The sequence below is a fragment of the Poecile atricapillus genome, chromosome 2 (genome assembly GCF_030490865.1).
Source record: "Poecile atricapillus isolate bPoeAtr1 chromosome 2, bPoeAtr1.hap1, whole genome shotgun sequence".
NCBI lineage: Eukaryota > Metazoa > Chordata > Aves > Passeriformes > Paridae > Poecile > Poecile atricapillus.
This window is the reverse complement of record NC_081250.1, coordinates 44549068-44575483: the sequence shown is the minus strand read 5'-3', so window position 1 is coordinate 44575483 and position 26416 is coordinate 44549068.

The following is a 26416-nucleotide window of genomic DNA, read 5'->3' as shown; positions in this document are numbered from 1 at the left end:
TGTGAATTAGAATATGACTGCAGAAAATTCTGTAAGGATATGAAGCAGAAGAACAAAGACTTTGGATCTGATTTTAAGTTTGTGTCATCTTTTTATATTACTCCAAGGACATGTGTCAAAATCAAGAACATAGCTACCATCAGGAGAGTTGAACCCATGCTATAAAAACACAGCTGGAATCAGTCCCAGTGTCTTGATGTCTCACACATTCAGTGTATTCCTGTTTAAAAACAAACAAAAAAATCTTGCTCTGAACAGAAAGCTTTGCCAAGGGTTTCAGAAGAATACCATGAGAGTAACACTAGAAAAAGGATATGAAGATTCCCTCATGTCTTTATGAGGAGCTGTGAACAATATTTGGTGAAATACCTTGGAAAGAAAAGCAATGAGCCACCTGAACAGCTGACCTTTGTATGCACTACACCAAGAAATACACTGCAAATAAATAGCTACTATACAGCCCTCAATACAGTGCAGAGACTTTATTACAAAGTCTTATTCAACAGTTAAATCAGTCTAGCAATACTGAAAGCCCTGCAGCCAAGCCTATTTGTACTACTTTAAGAACAGCTGAGTGTCAACCTTCATTTTATTAATAAATCAATCTAAAACAGTAGTGAAATTTCAGTTGAAGAGTCTCTCGACTTGGCTCTCAAACAGTCGCCTTAAGGATTTTTCTAAATCCCTCTGCACTTTCTCCTGGCAGTCCTCCCTGCCTCCTTGCTTGAAACCTGTTTTAGTGAAGAGTGTCTTGGGTCACCCCACTTGCCTAGAAGAGGTGATCATAAATCATATCCTGTGACTACATCACAGAGAGATTTGAAGACCAGAAAAGATGAGTGAATACTTGCCTTGTGCTGTCACTGTAAGTTATGTAGTGCAAAGACAGGTGCCCAAATCATATTCTGACAAGATGGTCCAGACATGTATTTTACTTGCCTGCCAAGCACTTTCTCCAATGAAGCTGTAATTTTTTTTCTTTTCACTATGTCTCTTATCTTGAAGCTTTCTCTAAATTCATTGTTCAGTGTTCTTCCAAAACCCGAAGGGGAAGTCTCCAGCTGGAGTCAACTTCAGTAAAATATGCTGTGGGACTCTGTAACTGACAGGATTGTGTGGAAACAGCTGAGCAACAAAATTAATTAGGATATGAGCAATATAATGTAAAAAAACTATGCAAGATTAACTAACGTACTAAAACCTACATTTAAGGATGGCAAATTTTGGAAAAATTAGTATAAAGTTAGAGCTGTGGCTTTTAAGATGGCAAAAGCTCAACTGGACAGATTTATTTCACTGTTTCCACATAGTTTTTGTAGACAGAATAACCTTTCCCTGTGAAGAGGTTGTCTAAGACGGATGCCAAGCTAAAACTTGGATAGCACAGTACTGGTTTTGTTTGGACATCTGCTGCTACTGTTCCTATTTACATGTTTTTGGTGAACGTTTGACTTGCTTGCAATAAACATGATTGTTACTGAAGGTCTGAAGCATATGTGTCATGTCTGTGGAAGTAAGTGGTGAAGAACTTCGAGCTTGTTGGGTATACTTTCAAGCAAGCAATAAAATCAGCTATTTCAATTCTGGATATTGCCAAAAATATTATTTTAGTGAACTAATATGTAGTCTTTTCAGGCCTTTTCTGGCACAAAAGAATAATCAGTGTATATAAACTATTTTCATTTGCTTGTTTCCTTAATGCAGTTTTAACAGGACAGATGGAAGACTTGCACTGATTAACTAAGATAAAGCTATTGATATGCTCCTGGAGGGACTTGTTATTCTGTCATGTGGAAAAGAAAATATGCCTCTGAAGCATGTTTTCTTGCCTTGTGTTGTGAAATCATTAATAAATTCTTGCCATTAATACTGAATAGATCAAGACAATGTGGTATTTAAATAGTCTTAAAATGCCACACTAGATAAATCTTATTCTGGCATTTAAATAATAACATAAATTTAGAAAGAAAATCTCTCCTCTGAGCTGCACTTGACTTGGGACAGTACTGACAGACATGTGAAGACCATAAATGGTAGAGGAAAGATATCCCACCCTGTGAATGGGTATGTCTGTGGAACCAGACACTGAAGAGCTGCCACCCCACTGCACAGAGAATGAACAGGGTACATCCAGCATCCCAGTTCAACAACAGGTACCAGCACCAGCTCCTCTGTGCCACAGCTAACACCTAGCAGGACATAGGGAAGCATCACTGCTGACAGAAAGGAGCAGCACTTCCCCCAGGACTGTCTGCCCTACCCAGGCTGCCATGCCTGACACGCACAAAGAGCAGACAAGCTCTCTGCCTAGCTACTCTTGTCTTAGGCTAAACTGTGAGTAAACGTGTGAGGAGTTATCCCATCTGCCTGGGGATAAATTGGCAAGGTTAATAATAACCTTTAATATTTCAAGGGGAGGGAGCCTCTGTGGCTCTCTCTCTGCCCCAGTAAGTGAAGGAAGAGGAGCTCCTTTCCAAAATGGGCCCAGGTCCTTCTGTTGACCTTCATGTACAGTTTCAATAAACTTTTAAGGAAGGCTCCTCCCATGAGGAGAAAACCACTTTTCACAATCTTTAAAAGAAGAAAAGAAAAACAACTTGTGTACTTGATGAAAAACCTTATCTACTCTTTATAAGGGGTCAAGAAAGAATAAATGCAATATATGCAATGTACATTGAGTACAGACAAATTTTATCAAATTATGTGCTGAATAATAAATTAAATGCAATGAACTCAGAAGCCTCACTTAACACTCTGTAGAGAGCTGGGGTTGTGTACAGAAGAGAACCTGCATGTGCACCAATGAAAAAGATATGAAAACTTCCCCCACTAGTGGGGCTGTTCTTTTATCTGTGCTCCTGTGCTCGTTTTACCAGGGGTAGACTTAATTTTCTTCACAGCAGCCATTATGAGGCTGTGTGTTGGATTTGTGCTGAACACAGGGTTGATAATGTAGAGACATTTTTGCTGTTGCTGAGCAGGGCTTACACAGAGCCAAGGCCTTTTCTGCTTTCCACACTGCCTGGGAAGTTGGGGGTGCATGGGAGGTTGGGAGGAGACACAGCCAGGACAGGTGACCCAAACTGACCAAAGGGACATTCCAGACCATGGCATCATGCTCAGTATATAATAAAGTGGGAGGGAAAAGGAGGAAAAGAGGATTTTTGGAGTGATGGCATTTGTCTTCCCAAGTCATCGTTGTGTGTGATGTGGCCCTGCTTTCCTGGAGATGGCTGAACACCTGCCTGCCCATGGGAAGCGGTGAATTCATCCCTTGTTTTGCTTTGTTTGCATGAACAGCTTTTGTTTTCTCTATTAAACTGACTTGATCTCAGCCCATGAGTTCTGGGTTTTGCTCTCCTGATTCTTTCCCCAGTCCTGCTGGTGAGGGAGTGAGTGGCTGTGTGACGCTTGGCTGCTGGCTGGGGTTAAACTGTGACACCTACTAAAATAAAGCTACTCTATCACATATAAAGAAGCCTACCTGTTTGGTTATTTGTGATCAGGCTCTTTTCAACTGCCTGTGTTTCTAGGAAATCTCTGGCTCAGTCTGTTGGTTCTGTGTTGCCCTTATTGTATTTTGCTATGACCTCAGTTTGGCTCTCTAATGTCAAGGTAAGACCAATGTGGTCTGTACATTCATCAAGCAGACTGATAAATATATTTCTCAAAAAAGTGTGACTGTATTTGAACTCTGCTGTTGCATGAAAGGGCCAGAGGCTGGTCTGTAATACACTGATTTGCCCTCTGAAGAGCCCTCTTCTACTGCCATGACTCTATCAAAGCCCAGAAATGGAAACAAAGACAAGTTCAGACAGATACATCAAAGCTGTAGGTAGATAAACTCAGAGGGTACAAACTCTGTCCAAAATGTCCTGCAACTGCCTTACAGTACCTGTCACACACTGAGGTAAACTGAGTCACCTGCCCATGACTCAGTCACTGGAGGGGTGGGTAAACTTATTCCTGATATGCAGAGATTCTCTTTGACTAGTACATAAAATACATAAAACTTCAGTGTCAAATCAAAAATGTATGCATCATGAACTAGAAGAGTTTGTCATTAAGAATGCAATTACTTATTCTAAGCTAATCCTCAGTAAAGGTCAAATAGCTAAAAAACCCCCACAGACACAGAAGTCTTCAAGAAGCAGTGCTAGATTCTGCCAAGTAAAGTGGTGTCAGTAGCTGGAATTTCAGAGCATAAATTTGACAAGTGGGAATAAAACTGAGAACTCAGGGCTCAGAGATTCAATAAAGCATTGTATCTGCAGGCAAAAATAAGAAGTGGAGAACTGTTCATAACAGTAAGTGAACCTGGAAAGCAGAAGGGAAGATAATTTAAAACCAATAACTTTGTGATGAATAGCCTGATCAAAAAGTGCAAAGCAGATAAAGACTGGCTCTCCAAGACTGGCTTGGAGATATGTCAAAAAGTGATGCTTGAACAACTTCCAAAATGCTTTTATGGTCGTAAAAGGCATGGTATCAGGATAAACAAACAAACCAAAATTAAATTTGTAAACTTGGAAAAATACTCCAGGAACCTGTGAGGAAGTATTTGGCAATCTTTGAGGAAAAGCAAGAAGTGCAAAGCAAGAGTGATAGAACTTTTCAGCAAAGCATAAGTGACATCTAATAAGAGGTTTCCTTGATCACAGAATCATTAAGGTTGGAAAAGACCTTAGACCTGAGTCCAACCTTAGATCACCATCTTGTCAACTGGACCACAGCTTTAAGTGCCATATCAGTTGTTTCTTGAACACCTTCAGGGACAGTAGTGGTGTTCCATCTCCTCCTTGGACAGTCTGTTCCAATGCCTGACCACTCTTCCAGTGAAGAAATTCCTCCTGGTGTCCAACCTGAACCTCCCCCAGCACAGCTTGAGGCTATGTCCTCTTGTCATGTTTCTGGCTGCCTGGGAGAAGAGGTTGACCTCCATCTGGCTGAAATCTCCTTCCAGGTGGTTGTAGAGAGTGATGAAGTCACTGCTGAGCCTCCTTTTCTCCAGGCTAAACACCCCGAGCTCCCCCAGTTGCTCCTTATGCGATTTAATTCTCCAGACCCTTCTCCAGCTCCGCTGCCCTCTCTGGACACACTCAGCACCTCAATGTCTTTTTTTGGCTGTGAGGGGCCCAGAAGTGGACACAGCACTTGAGGTGTGGCCTCACCAGTACAGGGGGGACAATCACTGCCCTGCTTCTGCTGGCCACACTACTGCTTGACACAGGCCAGGATGCCATGGGCATTCTTGGCCTCCTGGACACTCCCTGGCTCATGCTCAGCAGCTGTCAACCAGCTGGTCCCTTTCCACTGTTCAGATTTCCAGACACTCTTCCCCCAGCCCATAGTGCTACTGTGGGTTGTTGTGGTTGAAGAGCAGGACCTGGCACTTGCCCTTCATGACCCTCTTGCAATTTGCTTCAGCCCATTGATCCAGATAATGGAAGGTAATATATGTCTGCACTTGTGTTAAGGAGAGACTGAAAGACTTCCTCCCTTGGTAAATGACTTTATAAGACAGACAGCACAAACATCCAGCATTTTGCCTCCTCTTAGTGACTCTACTGGAGGGAGAGAAAACACAATAAAATTTGACACCAGAGAATAGTTAGTAATAAACCTTTAAGAGGACAGAAAAGCCTGGAAAGACATGGGAAAGTATCTTTTTGTATGAGCTATCCCTTCTAAGAGAGCATGGACAAGGAGCTACCATGCAGGGGCACAGACATAGGAGGGAAGCTGCTGGGGAATAGCGATTTGAAACAGTTTTTACTTCTGCAATAGTCACATATAAAATGGGGGCACTGCAGCAAGAGAACATACTGCTGGCAACAGCTCTGCCACAAGAGAGGAGTGGATAGTCTCAAGTCAAATACAGCCATATTCTCCCATTCCTGGGGAAGGGGACTGGGGGAACATCAGAGCAGTGGAGGAGATGAAGCTGTCTGTTGCTAGCCCTACCCAAGTGCTCACACAATTTCACCTCAGAGGTGTCTGTGCCCACTCTCTCACAGTGCTGGATTCCCATCACTCTCGCCTCACAGCACTCCAGACAGGAGCTGCTCTCCAGGAGGCAGAATAACATCTGCTTAAATTGCCAGCGTTTTACTGAGCTTGTAACACAGCAGGCAGGAGTGCAAGGGGAGGTGGCGTTTCAGTCAGAGGATTTGCTGGTTGCTGGGACACGGCTTGGCAGGGAGCACACACGCACCTTGCTGAGGAAGAGACAGGGGCAGGAAGGACACATGTCCAGGCACCAGGCTATCCTTTGCCAGGGCGATGCAGCAAAATCATTGTGGGTGCTACAGTGGAGCACATCTGGCAGATATCAAACACAGACCTGAAATACTCTGAAACTAGGATTTAAGGCTATTTGATCATCTTTTCCAGCAGAAACTTTTGCTTTTGTATGAGTATAAAAATACTCCTAAGAGAAATTGCAAGCCAGAGGCATCAATTTTGGTCTGAATTTCTCAGTGTTGAAGTGAGCCCAGATTTTGTGTTCATTATTAAATTCTTGCATTTTCTTGTGTTTGCCTCCATAAGTTCCGTGCAGCAAATTTCATCTTATGAAGAAAGGCAAATAGGACACAGAATAGAACATTAGAAGTAATTAATGGTTTTATATGCCTCCAATTTGCAGGTACCAAAGTCTGAAATATATTAAAAGGTAAATGAATGATTTTAAGAAACAGTTTTAGTGTGTCCTTTCTAGAAATCAGATTTCTTCACAGGTTTTGAAAATTAGAATCAAAAAATCATTCAAAGTCCTTTAAATTCTTGTTTTTAATGTCATCTCTGTGAAGAATAACCTCAGTTAGCAGGTCTTTGAAACTGCAGTTTCAGTCAAAGCAGAAGCTAATTTTTTTTCACATTTCTGGATATTCAGTTACACTGATGTCACAAAAACTCTGTCCTGAGGACAAAAGGACTAGATCCAGGGCTGTAACCCAGGCTCCCACAGATATGGAGACAACTTTTCTGTGACTGAACTGATGACAAACTCTATCTACAGAGGTGGAACTGAGGATACCTTAGCCAAACCCACAGATTTTAGGGACCAAGAGGTGCCCAGATGATGAAGTTTTTGTCTGAAGACTTCATGCAGCTTTCAGCAACCACTGTCACTACTTTGAAAACAAAGATTAGACCAGCAGTAGTGGAATAGCAGACTTAAGGCAATTACAAGAGGTTGCTGATCTGGACTAGTTCGAAAAAGCATTCAAACAGGAATGTAATGCAAGCTGCCTTTGTGCAAAATTTTATTTCAAGGGAACATAATGCTTTTGCTTCATAGCATCCTGCAGTCATACGCCCTTTCAAGCCAAGGGGCATTGGCTTTGTTTTCAGGAGACTCCAGAGGGAAAAAAAGAGGGGAAAAAAGCTTTTAAGCCTTCAATTTCACATTTTCCAGCCTCCTTTATGCATTGCATTTCACTTTGACACAGCATCACTGATGACAAGGGACTGGCTCTCACTCTTGCTGCATGCCCAGTTCTCTGCAGAGTGATGACAGTAAATATTCTGGGCTATCCCTCCCTTCCTCCAGCAGCCCAAAACTCTGAGATCAAGAGAAAATCTGTTTCCCAAACGGTGATGAGAAATGCTTTTCAATAAGGTTGCTATCCCTGAAGCAGATCCATCTCTGACAGCATCATACAGCATTTCAAACAGAATGGGAACTAAAGTTGTTGTCAAGCGTAACCCAAAAATGGCTCTGCCTGAACCAAAATGAGAATAAGAAATGGGGCAGGAGCCAGTCTCTAGACATGGTCAACACACCCCATATAAATCCCAAGCAATCTGCTCAACAGCCCTGGACAGCCAGCATCAAATTGGCCAGCTATCTGTCAGTTTAGGAGCTTAGGGTGAGTTTGACTTTATAGTTGTCCTGGGTTGATTATGATGTTAAATTGTATCCCCATTTGTCCACCTAACCCAGACACAGGTTTTGTATTCTTAAAATTCCATCTGGGACTAAAAGTGAGTGGAAAAGAAGCACCAAGTCTGTTATCAGAGACTGTACTTGCTCCCCCCTCATCGGGAGTTTTGACTACAGCACAGACAGACAAGACACAGATCGCCTTGGCTTTCCAACTAGCCGGAGCAGAGAGGTCTTCCTGGACTGTTTTCTTTCCCTTTTTCTGAAACGAATCGAACCTGCTTTGGACTGGGGACTCGGGGAGCACCGGGAGCTTGCACCCGTGAACTACCGGGAGCCCAGCCTGGGCAGCGGCATTTTCCAGCGCCAGAGGGACTGATAACAGAGCAAACACCCACAGGAAAGAGACCCTTTGAAGTTTGTCATCTCTTCAGGGCAGTGAGAGGTTTTGTAGTCTGATATTGTTCATTCTTGTGCTGGGTAGTGCTGTGCCTGTGAAATAAACAGGTTTTTTCCACTTCTCTCAGAGAAATCTCTTCCCAGCCCCAGTTGGGGGGTGGGAGAAAGGGGCCACGTGGGTTTGCTTCCCGGGGAGGCCCCATTGGAGGTTTTCTCCCAAATTTGCCCTAAACCAGGACAAATACATTTATTGGCGCCCAACGTGCAGCACCAGAGAGTGGAAAAACCCTGTAGTGATTGTACTGAAGTGGCAATTACTTTGTATTGAGATAAGATAAAGCAGTCCCTAGCCCCTAAACCAGGACAACAGTTCACACATGGGCATGTCCCTATGACCAGAAGGGCCAGGCATTTGACATGTCACCCAAAGAAGAACAGAGGATCTTTCATTAGGATCTTTCCTTAGTTATCAGCAATCCTCCATCCCAATAAAAGTCTTGTGGGTAGGACATTTATCCCTGATCATGGAAACACTTAGAAAATGCAGCCAGCATATCAGAATTTTCAAATCAGGGGTGAAAACAGCCCCTGTTCTGTAAAGGCCTGTGAAGCTAGGCTAGGGATATGCAAAACAAGAGATTCAATTGCAATACAGGATTAAATAAATACATGAAGTTCAGTGTTCCAAGACAAAACTACAGTGAATGAAAATAGAATCACATCACCAAATTGCCCTAATCTGACAAATTCAACAAGTCATGCAGGCCTCAGTTAATGCTATTGCCTCTCCAAAATTAGCACGATGATATTTCACAACTCCAGAAGCCTCAAGTTAGTTTAACCACTGTTGTTACTGAGCTCCAGGAGCCTTGCCAAAAAAGCTGTGACCTTTTGTTTACTCATCACTATTGACATTATTGATGTCATCACAGAATTGGTCTCATTTCCTGCCCTCAACAAGAGACATTTGGCTCTGTACTGTATCCTCTGACACCTGGCATGGAAAACAACCAGCTACATGTAGTGCTTCATGATAACTTCGGCTGACAGAATTGCCAGGTAGTTAGAGTGACACCTTCTGCCAAGGAACTGGAGCATCTGTGAAGATCAAGTCCTGCTGTTGGGCTGGGCATGACAGTGAAGACTGCGCTTTGTGCACGACTCCCCTCGGAGGTGGGTGTCTGAATGTGAGAGCTGACAGACAGCAGAAGATGTAGGCACTGAGCCAGCAAGAGCTGATGCTCTTTTCAAGTTGGGTTTGGCACCTAATGAAGGGCTTGCGAAAGATCCACTTGAAGGAAGAAGTCTGGGATGGAGAAATCCTGAATTGTTTCTCTTTAAAGAATCCGACAGAGAGATGGGAGTCTCTTACAAAGGCATGTGTGGAAAAATAAGGAGATCTTCTGGAAATGCAAGTCCACTGGACTGAAAAGCTTGGAGCCTTTGGAATGCTAAAGGATTTCCCTATATCCAAGGGAAAAAGAAGTACTCTTTGAAGTTTCCACATGAAGCCAGGGAAGAAGCCTGTGAGAAAACATCCCAAGAGGGAAGGAGGACAGATCATTTGGCCTGCTAAAACCAAGGATGGGATACGATGGGATAGGATTTAGAGGCTGAAAACATTAAGGAATACCTAGATTCCATCCAAAATCTAAGTTGAGATGGTTTTGTCCTTTTCCAGATAATAATGTTAAAGAGGCAAAGGCAGCAAAGTGACCTCCATCACTGGGATTTGTGCAGCAATAAGTGGAGGGAGAGCAAACACAGTTTTGATTTTTTTAAGAAAGAGATGAACAGAACTTTGAGAGCATCCTTGAGGTATAACAATCTGGTCTCACCAGCAAGTGTTCAGAAGAAAGCAGAGAAGAAAAGAGTCATTAAAGATAAAAAAGGGGGTAACATTTAGTATATATTTAGCAATTCCAGTTATGTCAGACTAGATTTTTGTCTTTCTTTGATGGAAAAAACTTATTTTCTAGATGAAAGAAAATGTGGTAAATTGCATTCATTGGAACTTTGTTAAACCACTAGGGAGTATTATGAACTAATACAGGAAATTTCAAGTGATTAAAGTGACTGCAACCAGCTGGGCTGGAGAAAGGTTTCATCAGGCCAGAGGAAGATTATAAACAGAATTCATTACTGATCAATCTTTTCAATTTTTTTTCTATTCACATTCATTAGTGTTTTCATTGCTTACATTGTGCAATCAGCACATTTCTTACTAAGATTTCAAAGTGAGAACTCACAGTTAGTAAAGATGACAATTTGAAAATTGTCTAAGAAAAACTAGAGAACCCTGGAGGGAGAAACAATGGAAATTTAATTATAAAAAGTACTGGATTGTGCACTTAAATGCCATAGTGAATCAGATACTTCTCAGCTGGATGCCGAGGAGAGTAGGGAAGAGGATGCTGGTTTACAATTGCCATCTAAAGCTTGGTTTGTTCTGTTCTAGCTGAGAGACGGGACAGAGTGGACACATAGCTGCCCTCTGTAAAAAGGGGTTGGAAGCACAGAGCTTAGTATAACAACACATGAATATAAACTGACCAGGAATACATGTAACTCGGGGACTAGAGCATCCTGGAATTAAAGCAGCAGCCAAAATTAGTAAAATAAGCCAAATTATCTGGACTACCATATTTTCAAATTTACAGCCTTTACATGATCTATGAGTATTCTATAAGTCAGCAGCTGTGGGGGTGCAACCATGCACAGCTTGGAGTAGAGTACTGTAGTCATCTGTACCCTCTGATTTCCCTTTTGAGTTGTTGGAGTTTTCCTCTGGAATTTACTGTATCTTTGCACATGTAATCCAAACTGCCTGAAAAACAATACTGCTCTAAAGTGGGTATGGATTCATTGATAATGGGAATTATTCAATGTGGTAGTTTGCAGCAGTAAAGGCTAAGGCCTGTGGCTCTAGAGATCTGTTTTACATGCTAACTCAGTCTGCCAGTGGTTGTCCCCACATCTGTAGGTCAGGAAATGAAAGACATAGGAACAGCTGTGCAGGGTGGGGCCAAAGTTGACCCAGCTCATCCCAGAGGGTTTTTGCTATAAGAAGTGCCCAAGGCAGAGTGCAGAAATAGGGCAAGTCCATGGAAATGCTTCACTGCACGCTCTCCTGGGAAGCAGGGATTGAGGCAGTCTATAAAGGTGATAAGACATGAAAGATTATCACTTTATAGAAGGTGATAATATCCTGCCCTCACTGGAGTCACTGCCTTGTCTATCAACTAAGCTGAAAAAATGCTATTAAGCACATTCTGTGTGTTAGAAAAGAGCAAATACATTTGTGACTTATAGTCACAGGATGCTGCACTGTGACTTCCCACATAATTTATTTCTCCTGTCCCTGAAGCTTTTTCCTCACAGATGCTGTTAGTAGAAATTAGAGAAACTCCTACCCTAAAACTGTGCTACTACGTGGTACATAGTCACTTGAATTTCTCCATATTATTTTTTGTAAGAAAAACATGAATAAGTGAAAAACAGTTGACTTCCTTGATAGGGGATACTATCAGCTTTGCCCAAACCCGATTTTGTTAAAAATGCAAAAGGTATTTTAGATTTCAGACAGTCCTAAATACGTAATTGTATTGGGTTTGAGTAGCAAGGCCTTGGTGGTGGGAGGCTTCTGAATGACTTGTGTGAGAAGCCACTGGAAGTTTCTCCATGTCCAGTAGAGCCAGTGGCAGATGTCTGAAAGATGGACATGCCACTGCCCTTATCTCAACCCACAAGACTTTTGGTATGTTTTCTCTCCCCTGTCCAGTGGAGGAGGGGAGCAATAGAGTAGATTTGATGTGCACCTGGCATCCAGCCACAGTCAACCCACCACAAAAACAAATTCACATATTTCTGCATTAAGATCCCATGCAGATATGAAGGAATGAGCCCTCTGCACCCTAAGCATATTTCTTTTTCCCACTGTAGGACTGCAGTGGAGCAAACTACTGCAGACCATTCTGAAAACACATAATTCTATTTCCATAGTGATAAATGCTGCACTATGCAAATTTGAAGCATATATCCAGTGCTATTATTCTACCAGGTATGTTGGTGCTGTTCTGTAATAAGGGGGATTATTTGAACTGCTGGCTTCCCAGGCCAACACACCCCCAGTATCCTTGACTGTCCTGCCTGGTTCTCTTGCTATCTCTGCTCCATTCCCTGAAGAAATTTAGATGGCAATTTCTCTAATTCACAGCAATGAATTGGCAAGCTCGGTAGCAGCTTCTGTCAGTAGCAGGGATAGAAATCATATTGATTTAGACACAGATTTTAGATTTATAACACAGCTTTCCAGCGTGCAGGCAGCAGTAATGCAGTGTGTAAGAGGAAAATCAAAGCTGATGGCCCCCAGGAATGATGCCTGCTCCAGCAACAGGCTCTTTGCCAACCATCAAGACAAAGCAGCGGGGAGATCTTCAGTAAAATGAACTATAAGGGAAGCTGCAAAAGTGTATTAGAGCAAGCCAGGCCCATATTCATCATGTACACAGTAAACAGGCTCAATAACAGGAATTTCTATGAATTTCAAGTAGGTGCAAAGGTTCATCAGTGAATGACTGGAGTAACAGAGTTCATCCATCAAAGCCTCAATTACTCCCAGTTATCTGGGAGGGGGTATGGCTTAAATACAGACCAGCACTGGCTTCACATCAGCTTTATGCCTTCTGTGTCAGAGGGTTTGTTTTTCTGGCAATCTTGACATCTCCTGTAACATCAGAAAAAGATTATCTCCAAATAGTGTCGATGGGGGACATGTCAGTGAGGCTGTTCTGTGACCTGAGCCAAGGTCAGCACATCAGGAAGACCTGAGGAAGCTCAGAGGAAGCTGGAAACAAGCACATGTCCATAAAACAAAACAAAACAAAAAACCAAGGAAATAAACAAGCCAAACAAAAAAAATCCAAACCAATACAAAAAATAAAAAAACCAAACCAAACAAAAAAAAAAACCCCAAAAAAGAAAACTACTCTTGATGAAAAAGTAAATAAATAAATCTGAAAAATATCAGAATATATCTGAATATTCCTAGATGTGCTTTCAAAACTGTGGGGCGGGGGGGGGGGGGGGTGTGGAGTGAGGAATTTTTAAATCTCTCTATCCTGTCCCTTCTAGTTTTGCAACACAGGGAGACATCTCTATCCATGCTGTTGAGGGATCCCTGTACTCTGGAGGAGAATAAGTACAATAAAACAGTTTGGTAAACAGTTGTAAGACAAGATCAGACTGAGTCTGCTATAGTCCCTTCAGTGTGATATTTATCCTTGTCCTGTTCCTCAGAAAGAGAGCACCAAGATCTCCAGGAGATACTCAGCCCAGGTAGACACAGGGAACGGGAAGAAGGTGGAGATCTGCCTTTAAAAAGCTCCAACTTCTTCCAGACTGGTGGTGGTGTATTTTCTAAAATAACAAAAATTATTGTGACTCATGATTTTCATGGCTGGTGCATCCTAATTACAGATGCCTGTTCATTTTGTATGCTCATTATACTGAATTACATCTTAGATGGAAAGTTACCACTTAATTTAAAAAAAAAAACCAACAAAAAAAACCCGAACAAAACCCCAAATTTTTTATTTTTATTTTTTTAAATCAATTAGTTTCCCAGATGTTTGAAACTCCTCAATGGTCCCTTTCTGGAAATTCAAGTAATTGTTGAAAACAGTCTAAATCACTAAGAGCAACTGGAGATATTTCATCTTGCAGCCCTGCTATTTGAAGGTAAATAATGAATGTGAACTCCTGACTATGAAACCAGATGTTGGAAGGGTCACCAGAGTTCTGCCCCTACAAGAAAGAAAATGCAGGCAGAATACATTTCCCTTCAGTGAGACTGGGATGATGAATCAGTAGGAATATTCATCTTCCTTATTAAATAATCCCACTAATAAAGATAGTAAGCTAAAAAAACCCCAAAATATAACCCCCCATAAAAGGGCTTCTGCTTCTAGTCACTTATTTCGAAAAAACAGATTTCTAGAGTTGTTTTGTCAGCCCAAATAAAATAGACAATTTAAAGTCATTGCTGACTTTATAAGGCTTCTAAAGATTCTCCTGATACAGATTTTCACCAGCTCAGGTATTGTTGGCTCATGCCATGTGAAAGCTTATCTCACAGACTTCCATCAGCCTTCAGCAGGTTGTGCAGCAGAGGAGGCCACAGCTGTCTCTGAGACACATTAATTACTTAAAACTATGACTAAAAAAGCCAGCTTGAAGTTAAACTCCAATTTGCAGGCTTTGCCATTTTGTGAACTGAGTGAATTCCCCTCAACCCTGACAAATAATTGGAGAGCAGTATATGTGATACTATACTCAATATCTCTATCACCTGCATAGTCTAAGGCCATTTTTATGGCCTTCATGTTTTGAAGATAACAAACAATTTGTCAAATGTACAAAGCTTATGTTCAAGCTTAACAAATTTAACAAGTTGGAAACTAACTTCCAATAGATTCACTGCCAGCCTCGTACAATTGTAGATGCCACATAAACAGTCAGACCAATCTGCAGTGAATTTGTAGAGTAAAAACCATGATGGGACTAAGACACTGAGCAGCAGGTCATACAAGGTGTGTATGCATGCCCAGGCAAAGCCTTGGGAAAACAACCAGTTGGAAAATGTGTGATGATCCCATATGCTGCCATTTCCAGTGGTCTCCCTATCATAACACCCGCATCTGCACTGATACAATGATCAAATCATGTTTGCTTGGGACTCCAAGCCTTGATATCTGCCTTCCTCAAACTCCCTGTGGACAAAATAATGTAGAAACAATAAAATCTATTCTCATTTTGAAAAAAAAATATGTTGAGAGTGTAAATGCCCCCTGTGTGTGCTATTGCCATCTGACAAAAAACAAAACCAAACAAAACAACCAGTATAAACAAGTTGATTATGATGGGAAGGGAAAGAAATCACTTTTTTTTTTTTTCCTGAGTATTTTGGTGTTTGTTCTCAGGTTGTTGATATATTTTGTAAACTGCAGAGATTAAATAGATCCCTGGGGTTCCCAGGTGTGAAAGATCAGCACTACTGAAAGTAGCTGAGGGAGGGAATGTTCACGAACTATATCCTGTCATCATTAAATCATTTTGCTGAATACATCAAAATGCTAAACACAAATATTTACATATAAATCAATTCATCTATCTATTCATGTTGCTAGCACAAATATGCAAAACATATGCAGAAATTTAACAGGTCCCTCCAAGGGCTTCCCCCCCTCCCCAAAAATAATAAAAAAGGAAATTCACAATGAGAAAAAGCTACCTCATAACCTGAGCTGTCACACCAGCAGCTTGAGTTTGTAAACAAGCAAACCCAGCAGTTCAGAGCAGCATGAATCACCTCCGCTCATCTCAGTGGGGCATTAGTGTTGTTCCCAGTAACGAGCCTCTAACGCAGTAACACCGGGAATTATTTCACTGCTGACCAAAGTGTGCAATGGGTGGGAGCGAAAAAGAAACCTGCATTATGTGCTTGGAGCAATACCTTATTTTGGCACCATGGTGATGGAGAAGTGCCAGCTCCAGGTGGTCTCTGGGACATGAAGGAGCCACATCCACAGCTCTGGGGAGTTGTGCCAGGGAAGAGCCTGGCTCAGCTATTCCCAAACAGGATTTCCTTTCTCCATAGGGAGGGATTCAGAACTTCAGAACTGTAGGTAATTACCATGATCACCTGGCTCAAACTCAGAAACCCCTACAATATTTACATTGTGGTCTGTCTACACAGTCTTTACTGCTGCCAGCAATCTTGACCAGTTCTGGTAACCTTGCTGGAATTTTGGTTACCATTCCTTGCAGCACAGGCTTTGCTCCCCTCAAATAAAGGCAAGGGTTACAGAATTAGGCCTTGAGCATGGCAGGATAAAGGCTCCATCTATTTAAATTAAGGTATGGCATTAATTCATCCCCGCACAGGGTCCAAGGTGGGCAGGAAACAGCACAGAGCACCCACAGAGATTTTGTTTTCTTGCAGAACCCGTCATTGTCCCCTCTCATAAAACCTACATGACAAAAGGGGACCAAACTCCAAACACACAGTGAAGACTTTAGGCAATTATTGATTTTGCTATTCAAGTAGAAAGAGCAGTTCCCATGGCAACGAGCCCATCACTCCCTACCTATGGCATCGCTTCCTCTCATAATTCAAGCTCTTTATTTAAAGAAATATGTATGTTCACAGAGCTGCCCCTCAGAGACTGATTTCCTTTCATTTCACCCAGGCATAAGCGACGAACCACTCTGTGTCTGGCTGCTTGAAACCACATTGCCAGCTCTTCCCACATTCCACAGTTCCCACAGGGAGAGCAGTGGTTGCAGCCTGGGGGTGACCACCCAGAGGAGCTGGGGCTGATGCTGCTCCAAAGCACTTCCAGGTGAGCTATGTCAGGGAGCAGCCCCTTGTCCTGCTGACTGGGTGCACAGTGAAACCCTGCTCCTTTTGCATCAACACCAAGCAAGGACAGAGGAGCAGCCCCAATATTTCTTAGTTGAGTCACAGTCAACCTGGCATTGGTGGGAAGAAGATTTACCTTCACTGTATTTCTTCAACAAAATAAAACAAGTAAATAAGTTAATTAATTAAAAGAGATATCACATCACGACAGAAAATTATGGCAACTCTGATTAGGAAAAGTCAAGCACTTTTGATGCTTTCATCATTTAAAATAATGCACCAGCAGGACAGGCTGGCTCCTTGGGAGGTGTAAATCAGCACAGCTACCTGCAGTTTTAAAAGCAGTCAGGTGGCACAGGCTGATGAGCAGGCTCCACGTCACAGAAAGAGAAACACTGCTCAGAAAGAGGGGACACAGCAGGCCCTCTTAGGGTGGTTGGCATGGCAGCACTTGGGGAAAGCAGGTCACACCACAACCCCTGGGCTCACAGCAGGGCTTTATGTTCGTAACATGGCCCTCTCCATGATGAGAAATGGGAGGAAAAGGTCCCACATGCATCTGTGAGCAGCACCATGGCTGGGCATGCTGCCCCATGCTGCCAACAGGGAAAGCATTTGGGCTCGAACAAGAAATGTGAGAAGCAGCAGTGGCACTGGTTCACCTGGAAAGTTAAAGGCAAAGTCTAGTCCAGATGAAAGATTTTCTTTCTAAAAATTAGCCATTGAAAGAGAAGAAGTGGAGATTGACAGGTTTGAGAAAAGCTGTGGCTGGGATGAAAAAGCAGCTCACTTTGTTTCTGATTACACATGGGAGGAAAACACTTACAGACCCAGAAACTTGTGAGCAGGGTCTTTCAGGTGAAGTCCAATCTCTTGGCAAAATTTTATGAAATATAAGCTATTCCCAAACTCTTTTCTCACACATCCCCAGGGCCCTTAACTACATAACTGAGCATCCTGGCTAGAGCTACCAGTGCCCATGTGAGCAGGATGCTGGCCCTGGCTGCATTTCCAGATTGTGGTACCTAAGAGATTTGCAGCAAGATGCCTTGGTGGCTTTGCAGATCAAGATCAAGCCCAGCCACTCATCTGAGCTACAGACAGTGGGGTGGCATTGCAAGAGGTGCCAGGAGCCTGGACAGGGGGACCCCAAACCAGGCACAGAGGAAGGAGGTGAAGATACCCGTTTTGGAAGGTGATAGAGGAAATCATGGAGAGAATTACAGTGAGGGACATCAGACAAGTCTTGGCTTGGAAGAAGCAAAGGTGTTTGAGATGAAAAAACAGTGGCTAGACTGAGCAGAAGAATAAATACTAAAAACAACAGCTGAAGGATATAGATCAATTGGAATAGCTGGAAGTGAAAAGGTACAAGAACATCAGATGTATTATAGTGCAGATCCTCTAGAAATACAACAAAGATTGATGAGACTAATGGATTTAAAAAAAAAAAAATTAAAAAAAGTCCCCAGGAGATGCTGGATACAAGAAAAGATGATGTAAGGAATCTTTTTTGCCTTTCTATGCTAGTGTCCAGGTCCGTAAAATTCCACTCAATGCAAGGGAACATCTATTTCACATAATACAACTGGTTCAAGAGCATTAGCAAGCATGAAGTAAACCAAGGGGTGATAGAGGGTAGGACTTGTACTTTATCAGCCCAATAATTCAGCAAACAAAGAAAAAACTGGTTTTCCACTACTAATTTTCATTTTAGTCAGTTAATACAGCTGAAAATACAGTCCTAGGATATGATAGAATGATTAAAAATAAGACAGGAAAGAAAGTCACTGATGTCTTATATCATACACTGCTTATCTAATGCCACTGATTAATAGCAAAACTGCTTGTTTACCCTCAAGGCATAGAAGCCTAAGATTCTTGCTATTTTGCTTCCTTTCCTCTTTCCAATTTTCCACTGATTTTCATGGTGTTGAAGGCACTGTATCACATCTAAGGATCAGCTTATAGAGAGGCATTAAAGGCGGATGAGAGAGTTATTTCCTTTTTTACCGCAGGATGCTTTTATAGGAATTATCAAATCTTTTTCAGTGTTCGTTTTTGCACCTGCACAGAATGGCTGATGAGGAATCAGAAAGAAATTCTCTGGGAGTAACTGTGGGCATCAAGGTATTCCATACAGAGCCCCATCGCAGCACAGCCAGCTGTTGCCTACTCTAATGGAAAAGGAGCTGTGCAAGACAGATATCCATCTACATGAGAATTGCCATCAATTTGATGCAGCCAGTGTAGGAATAACAGAAGGCTTCTCCCTGCAAATATGATTGCTGCACTATTCACAGCAGAAAAAGCTGTGGCATGAGGGTTTGTCTTTTTTACTTCATTGCTGAGCAAGCCTGGGATGGAATAGGAAAAATGACCTTGACATCTCTTACAAAGGCACATAAACAATAATAAGCCTCTTCTTGATGTCCATTGCCTTATTCATGCCTTTATAGTGCAGAATTGAGAAAGAATTCTTTACGTATAAAGATGAGTAAATACATCTGTTTCACGATCACAGCCATTAGGATAGAAAGAAAGGGATTAAAAAGTAGACTTTCCTGATATTTAATCTTAGGAGAATGGATGGCTCTTTTTCTGTCCACATAGCATTATTCCATGAATTAGTCATGATGGTTCAATTATGTTCAAAGATGTAAAGCACAACCTTCTAAGTAGACTAATTTACGAGCTTGCTTCGTAGCCCTCTGCTTCAATTTACCACTTAGTCCTAGATTAAAGGACAATTTTCCTTAGTGAGGTGGCTTGGAGGATGTGATAGCAGTAATATTTGACTCTTTCCTCCTGCGAGAGCAGGGTGCTTCTTTCGTGTGTCATGGGATCAGAAAACTTGACTGCTTTTTCCATAGCACAGCTCAAAAAGAACACAATTGTCTCCTGTGTTGTCAGAGAATGAGAGAGACATGGCAGGGGGTTAAAATTTGCAAGTTTTGATCTTCTGCAAAGCTGCTCTGAGTTTAATCCATTGTTGAACAGCAGCCCCAAGCATCAGTGCCCTGTGGGGCTGTTACAATTCATGTGGTGGGCAGTTTGGTCACCTAGAGGTACCCACCTAAACCAGGTCATGATTAGCAAAAGCACTGCAGGGTTTATTTTCAAAGGTAAACCCAAGGCTAAATGCACAGGTACTTTCAAGGACCAGGGAACTGTGGAGCCATGAAGTGCTCTTGTGCTGGAGCTTCCCCCCCAGGATGTTTCAGTGCCTCAAAGCCCAGCTCAGGCTGCCACAGCCACAGAACCTTCCCTGCACTGCACCTTGTGCAGGGGAGGACTCCCATGCTCCTTTCCATCACAAAGCACCCGACTTGAAGGGGCCAGCAAAGTTGTGAAGAAGGTGGGAAATAATGCACTTAAAAAGACAGCAAAGGCATGTCTGGGACAGGAGAGAAGGAACACCCCAAGTTGAAATAAGCTGCAAACATTTCTATACCTACCAATGAAGGAGGCTGTAAAAGAGGATGCTTCTGGATGTATTTAACAGGATGCTGCTTCTGCACACATTTGAAATATGTTTTTGTTAATTGGCAAAAGCTCAGAAAATAATATTTTTTGAACTATCAATTAGTACCTTAAATCTTTTGATGAATGCAGTTCAATCTAGAACTATCTACACCTGATTTAGTAAGAATCCACTTGGACTTACAAAGAAAAACACGCATACATTTACAGATGAACCCAAACCATCAGGTAATTGAAATAAATGTATTCATGCCAAGATTCATCCCAAATAAAGTCTAAAAAGAAGGTGGAAGTATTTTCTACAATGATTGATTGAATAAGGTGGTTTGAAATGTGCTGGATCTTAGCTGTGCAAAGTCTTTAGCTTTTCAGGAAAGAGATACTTTAATCCAGCTAAAAATTTAGGCATTCACTAATAAGTAAAATGAAATTACTTGACCCACGTGGCAGGGAAATCCAGATTGAAGGGTCATGATTATTTGCCCAGCATTTTACTGGACTGATGCCTGTCTTGCTGATAGTCAGTATTAGTACCTCTGCCAGAAAAAATTCTTCAGGGATGGGAGGTCCTCAGGCTCTAGCTGAAGTGGAAAACCCCCTGAATAGGGCTACAATAAGATTTTAGATTTCTTAGCACCTTCCCATTCACAGATATTAATTTACAGTATCAAAATCGTAAAAACTTTTTCCCCCTTAATCATCTGGGAGCTACCTAAAATCAGGATTTTTACCATTCCCACAGGCACTACTTCTAAAAGCCTTCCTATGATAGGTTTATGCAGGTTTCTACAGAAACATTGATTTTTTTTTTCAGTCCATATATAAGTCTTCTTTTTGGAGTAGGAAACCAGATAGAAACTGATTAATAGGTATTAACTGTTTCAAAGACAAGTAATGAAAATGAAGCCAGGTGTCTGTACTGTGAATGCCCCAATAAATGAACTTTTAACCATTGATCAGAAAATAAGACACCTTCTGAGACTTTCCCTAACGCAGAGGTCAGACTCCAAGGAGCAACACAGAAATTCCAAGACTGAAGAGCAGTTTCTGATACAAACTGCAAAAGCAAGAGGATGATGGGGATGGACACGCCTCTCTGGGCTCTTTGGTTCCTTATGGATATTTGATACTGCACTTCAGAACTAAGCAATAGATTGCCACAAAGGTGCAGAAGTACAGCCCAAGACAAATTAACAGATGCTCTCTCCTTTTTCTGAGTCTCTTGGGGCAGGCAACTTTGGATTTAACTGCTGAAAATGCACTTAACCATAATCTGTTGCCAGATGTTTAAGAATTGAGTGGGATTCTCAGGAAAGGGTTCCCATGGAGGACGATCAGCATGCAGCTTTTCGAATGATGTGCCAGTCAGCAGGGTAGCAGCCTCCTCCTGGGATACACAAATTGAAGGTGGAGGGGCAGGAAGGTGGAGGTTTCTGCCAACTTCAGTCAAGAATGTTGATTAAAAAAAGAAAAAAAAAACCAAAGCAACACATTAAGTAAAAGCATTGCTTCCTTTACATTGCAAAACACAGGGCAACAGCACAGAGGGGCTGTAAGAGGAACAAAAGAAATCCTCTGCAACTGGAAGTCAGGAGACCAGCCAAAAACATGGTTTGTGTTTGCAGAGCTTCTTTAAATCCATGAGTCTTCCCCTATTTTAAATCCACAGGGATTTTCCCTTCCCAGGGAGCTAATTAAACTACACAGCATGTTTTGTTAGCTAACAAGGAGCTTAGATCCTTTATGGGACTATGAAAAACACCAAGAAAGTCAAGCCATCACAAGCAAGCACTGCACACAGAGCACTGACGTTGCCAGTGCTGTGTAATGCCAAACACACCAGCATTTCTCACACACTTTTCAGGCTTTCAGAGTTGTTTTTTTCCCACTATTTCCCAGTTTCCATCCATTTCCACCTGATGCTGACTTTTTAATTTTCCATCCAGGTGACCAGTTGCAGGCACAGCCAATATTGTCCCACACACGAGGGATGTTACCAGTCCAGGAGTATTTGCACAAAAACCAAGAGAAATAATTATGGATCTCATCTGCTTAAATGCAGGTAGAACCAGAGGAGGTGGGTCTGAAGTTTGGGAGTATGAAAAATTCATAGGGACTTCTGTCTGCCTCCTTCACTTGGGGAAAATGATGCAGTCTTGTTCCAGCAGCATCACGTGCCCAGTCCCTTGAGCTGGACGATCTCTCTGCAGACCATCACTCTCCAATGTCAGGAGATAACACTTAATTCACATTATTGTTTTCCTTGGCAATTTTGTCTCTCTGCATGGTCAATGTTGCATTTCAAAATCTGCACCACTTGCTTTGCTGTGCATGACCTTGGATGTTTCATTACAAGCAGCCCATATCTTGGCCCTGAGCTCAACGTCCAGACAAAGACCAGGATACAGGCAGTGCCCATGGGAAATCTGTGTGTTACAGATGAGCAGCCTGAAATCTTTCCTCTATGTCCCTGCAGCCATAGGGCAGATCCTGCCCTTGTGCACCTCAGCCTGAACCGATGGCAGCAGTGGAGGCTTCACAGAGATGTTTAGATCAGACTATACAGTCTGTATGGCTGAGATAAGAAGGATGAAGTGGGATTTTTAAGAAATCTAGTCTTTTCAAGGTGCAGTGAAGGACCAATATACATGGAACAGAAAAATAGCTGGAGGCTGAAAGAAGTTTTGGCTTAGGTTAATTTTGTTGCTCAGAAATCTTGTCTCTCATTTTGACCATTCTCTCTAATTAGAGATCAGAGGGCCTGGACATTAAGAGTGGTAGCAATTTTTCAAACACTGGGGGAGGGAAAGAAAGAAAACCAGCATGCAGAAGGAGTCTTTTCAATAATTTCATCTTTTCTTTTTCTAACCCTCAAGTTCCACATAGAAACTTCTTCTGAGAAAGAGATGTGCCTGCATTAAATGCACTGAACTATGATCAGAGGTTTGTTTTTTCTCTACTGAGAATAAGGAAGTGCCTCACAAGCCATTCTAGACAGCATGTATTTTGAAATACTAGATACTGTAATTATTTCTATCCCATTTTAAGAATAACACATCAATAGTCAAGCAGCAAATACTCCCTCCACAGCAAACTGAAGGAAGAGCCAGATAGCTTGTTTAAAATTCAACACATCAGCCAGAAAAAGTGCAGCCAGAGAGAAAAGCTTGTGTGCATTTCTGCTAACTGTCTTGAAAGAAGACAGAAGTCAGACACAGGCCACATCAGAGGTGACAGCAGTGACCCAGAGTGAATTCTGCCCAGCCAGCTTGCAGAATCCTACATCCTCACTGCCATGGCCCAGCCTGCCTGCACCTCATCCTGTACCACAGTGCAGTTAAGGCAGCAAACAAATACATCATCAGCTTTCCTTTCTTCTGCGAATGAAGGGACTTCCCTGCTTCACACGGTGCTGGGAAATTAATTTATTGATACTTGTAAGTGTACTAGTACTGCAGCAGTGCTTAAAAAGAGAACTAACACCTCCACTTTTCCAGACCATATCCAGAGCTGATCCTTTTTGTGTTACCCCATAGTTAAATTCCATCTGGGAAACTTGACCATAGTTTTCCCTAATGCTAACAAAATGGCCTAGCTGAACTATGGACTTGAACATATGACAGTGATTCATTTATGACATCTCCTAAAAACACTAACTGCACTCAAACCAGCATTTACTCTAACCCTGCTTTGGCCAGCACTTCTAAACTAGACATGTCTGGGGAAGTGCACCGCTAACAGAGGCAGCAGGGGTGTCTTTGGATACAGATCTGGCCAGGTTTCTTACACTGAATAGGAATGGTAATGATCTTCTGCTCTTCAGTACAGCAAGATGATTTATACTTTCTGAACCTCTAGGCATCACTGAGGTCCTCATCCTTATATATGAATCACAACCTTATTGCCACATGAATGAAATATATATATATATATACACACACAGACACATATATATGTATATATTCACAGAGCAAGGAATCTGCAAGAATTCAGAAGAATAACCTTCCTGTTTTGCAGTTCTGTGATTCTTGAGAAGAATTTCCAAAGCATTTCACATCACAGCAAGTTGGTTGAACATGTACCAGAGCTCATGATAAGAAGCTGAGGAAGAAATAAATTCAGATAAAAAGACAATGTGTCCCACCACTATGAAACCCAAAATTTAAAATGCCCAGAGGTTTCTGGCCAGCCCACAGGACATCCTTGCATCCCTAGTACTGTACATGTCCCTGTTACTGTTCATGCTTCACACCGCAGATTTCTGAGCGCTTTGTGCTCACTGTTCACTGCAGCACTCCCTGTGATGATGCACTTTCCCTGCTTTCACTCCAGCATAACATTTTAATTGAGAGCAAATTAACAAAACAATACTCCAGAATATCCTTATTTCCTCCAGGTAGTACTGAGAAGCCAATAGGTGCCCCAGCATATTCTTGCCTGCACTCCAGTACAGCGGCATGACGCATGGGCTTTTATAGCATGAGGACTGTAAATTGTAATTGGTTATTGATGGATTTGCTTATGATCAAAAAGTGCCATTGACTGCCAGGGGGTGGTTCTTCATCTTCTGTGACCTAGCATACACTAGCCTTTTTCTGCTTCAGTCTTACATACATTAAAATTCTGGCTTGTGTTAGGCAATGTAAGAATATACATATATGCCATTTGCCTTCTATTAAACCATGATGGCTTACAGATTCCTAAAGTCAAGAGTCCTATTTCCTTAAAGCAATCTTCTCTTCATCCTGCCCTGCATCTTTCAAAAAACTGACATTTAGAAACAGATTCTTTTCAAAATTTCCTTTCACAGATCATCTACAAGAGCTTGCTCTGATTTCACGCAGGATCTCTATAGTGTATTTCAACCTCTGCTACCAATTTCCACACTTGCAATTTTTGTTTGTGAAATCACTTTGGTAAAACCATGCACAAACAGTGCTTGTGTGCCTCAAAACTGAGAGAGGTATAAAAAAAAATAAAAAATCTAGCAAGTTAAACTTGTAAGAAACTCAGGGAGTGAAGAAGAGCAGCCTGAATACCATCCTGACAGCTGCTGGTGGTGATAAACACAGCAAGGAAGTTTGCTATGTGAAGAAAAGGTTGGATTTTATCAGCAGGGACCCGGGAGGGCCCTTCTGACAGGCAGACCAAGATGTTTTTTAAGGTGTGAATCTATTCAAGCAACTTTGGAGAGGCCTGAAGATTTGAAAACAAATATCTTCCTTTTATCTGGCAAATATCACAGTTTATCTTCCTTTTATCTTGTCTGAAAACTTACTTGTCTGTTAATGATACCCTAATTTTCCTTTAAAAATGCCTTGGCTGTTTGACTTCTATAGATTGATCACTACATAAGTCTGCTGCTGTAATCATTCTCTCTCCTCTGCATTTATAGCCTTGCATCCATTAGATTTGCATATATATATATTCAAATAGGCACTTGAATCTCTGAGTTTCTTGACAGAGCAATCTAATTTTTATAATTTATGTATTTTATTATAATAGCAACATCTCATTCCCAGTATATTACCAAGTTGTTTTCAGTGAGTGCAGCAACACAACACTATTTCTCTGAGAAAGCAGTAAGAATCCTCCCAATGTAACAAAACCCAATTGAGACAGCATCAATTTGCAGCATCTGGGAGAGGCAGGGGTCCAAAGTGAAACCCCACTGAAGTGGTACACCGCCATCAATGATAAGCATTTCTCAGATCCATACATCATAGTCAATATCATCTTAATTACAGCAGAAGAAATTGGCTCAAATTAGCACACAGAATTAGGTTTTGTTTCATCTAGGTCTGTCTTGGTTTAAAAAGCAGTAGCTTTCCCTCCTGGGTCACTGTTTGAGCTGTGGAAATCATCAAATATCTCATGTTTGATGATTTCAAGGACATCAAACATGAGATATATCTATGGGCTGTTACTCATCTGCCCCGCACTCAACCCACCCAGGATACAGTCAGGACTGACAACATGCCCCAGGCATTTGCATTTTTAGTTCACTCTACCATAACATCTCCTTTTGGTCAGCACTGTTCTCACAGAAGATGCTGCCCCTCAAAAAAGGTGCTGGGAGCCAGTGGAGCTCCTGGCCCCAAGATGATGCTTTCACATCCACTTTTCCAGATGCCTCTATGGCCACGGTCAGACACTGATAATATTGTGTTTCCAAATGAAATTTTTGCTCTACCTGGTTTGCATTCTCAACCCGGCCTAGTCAGCAG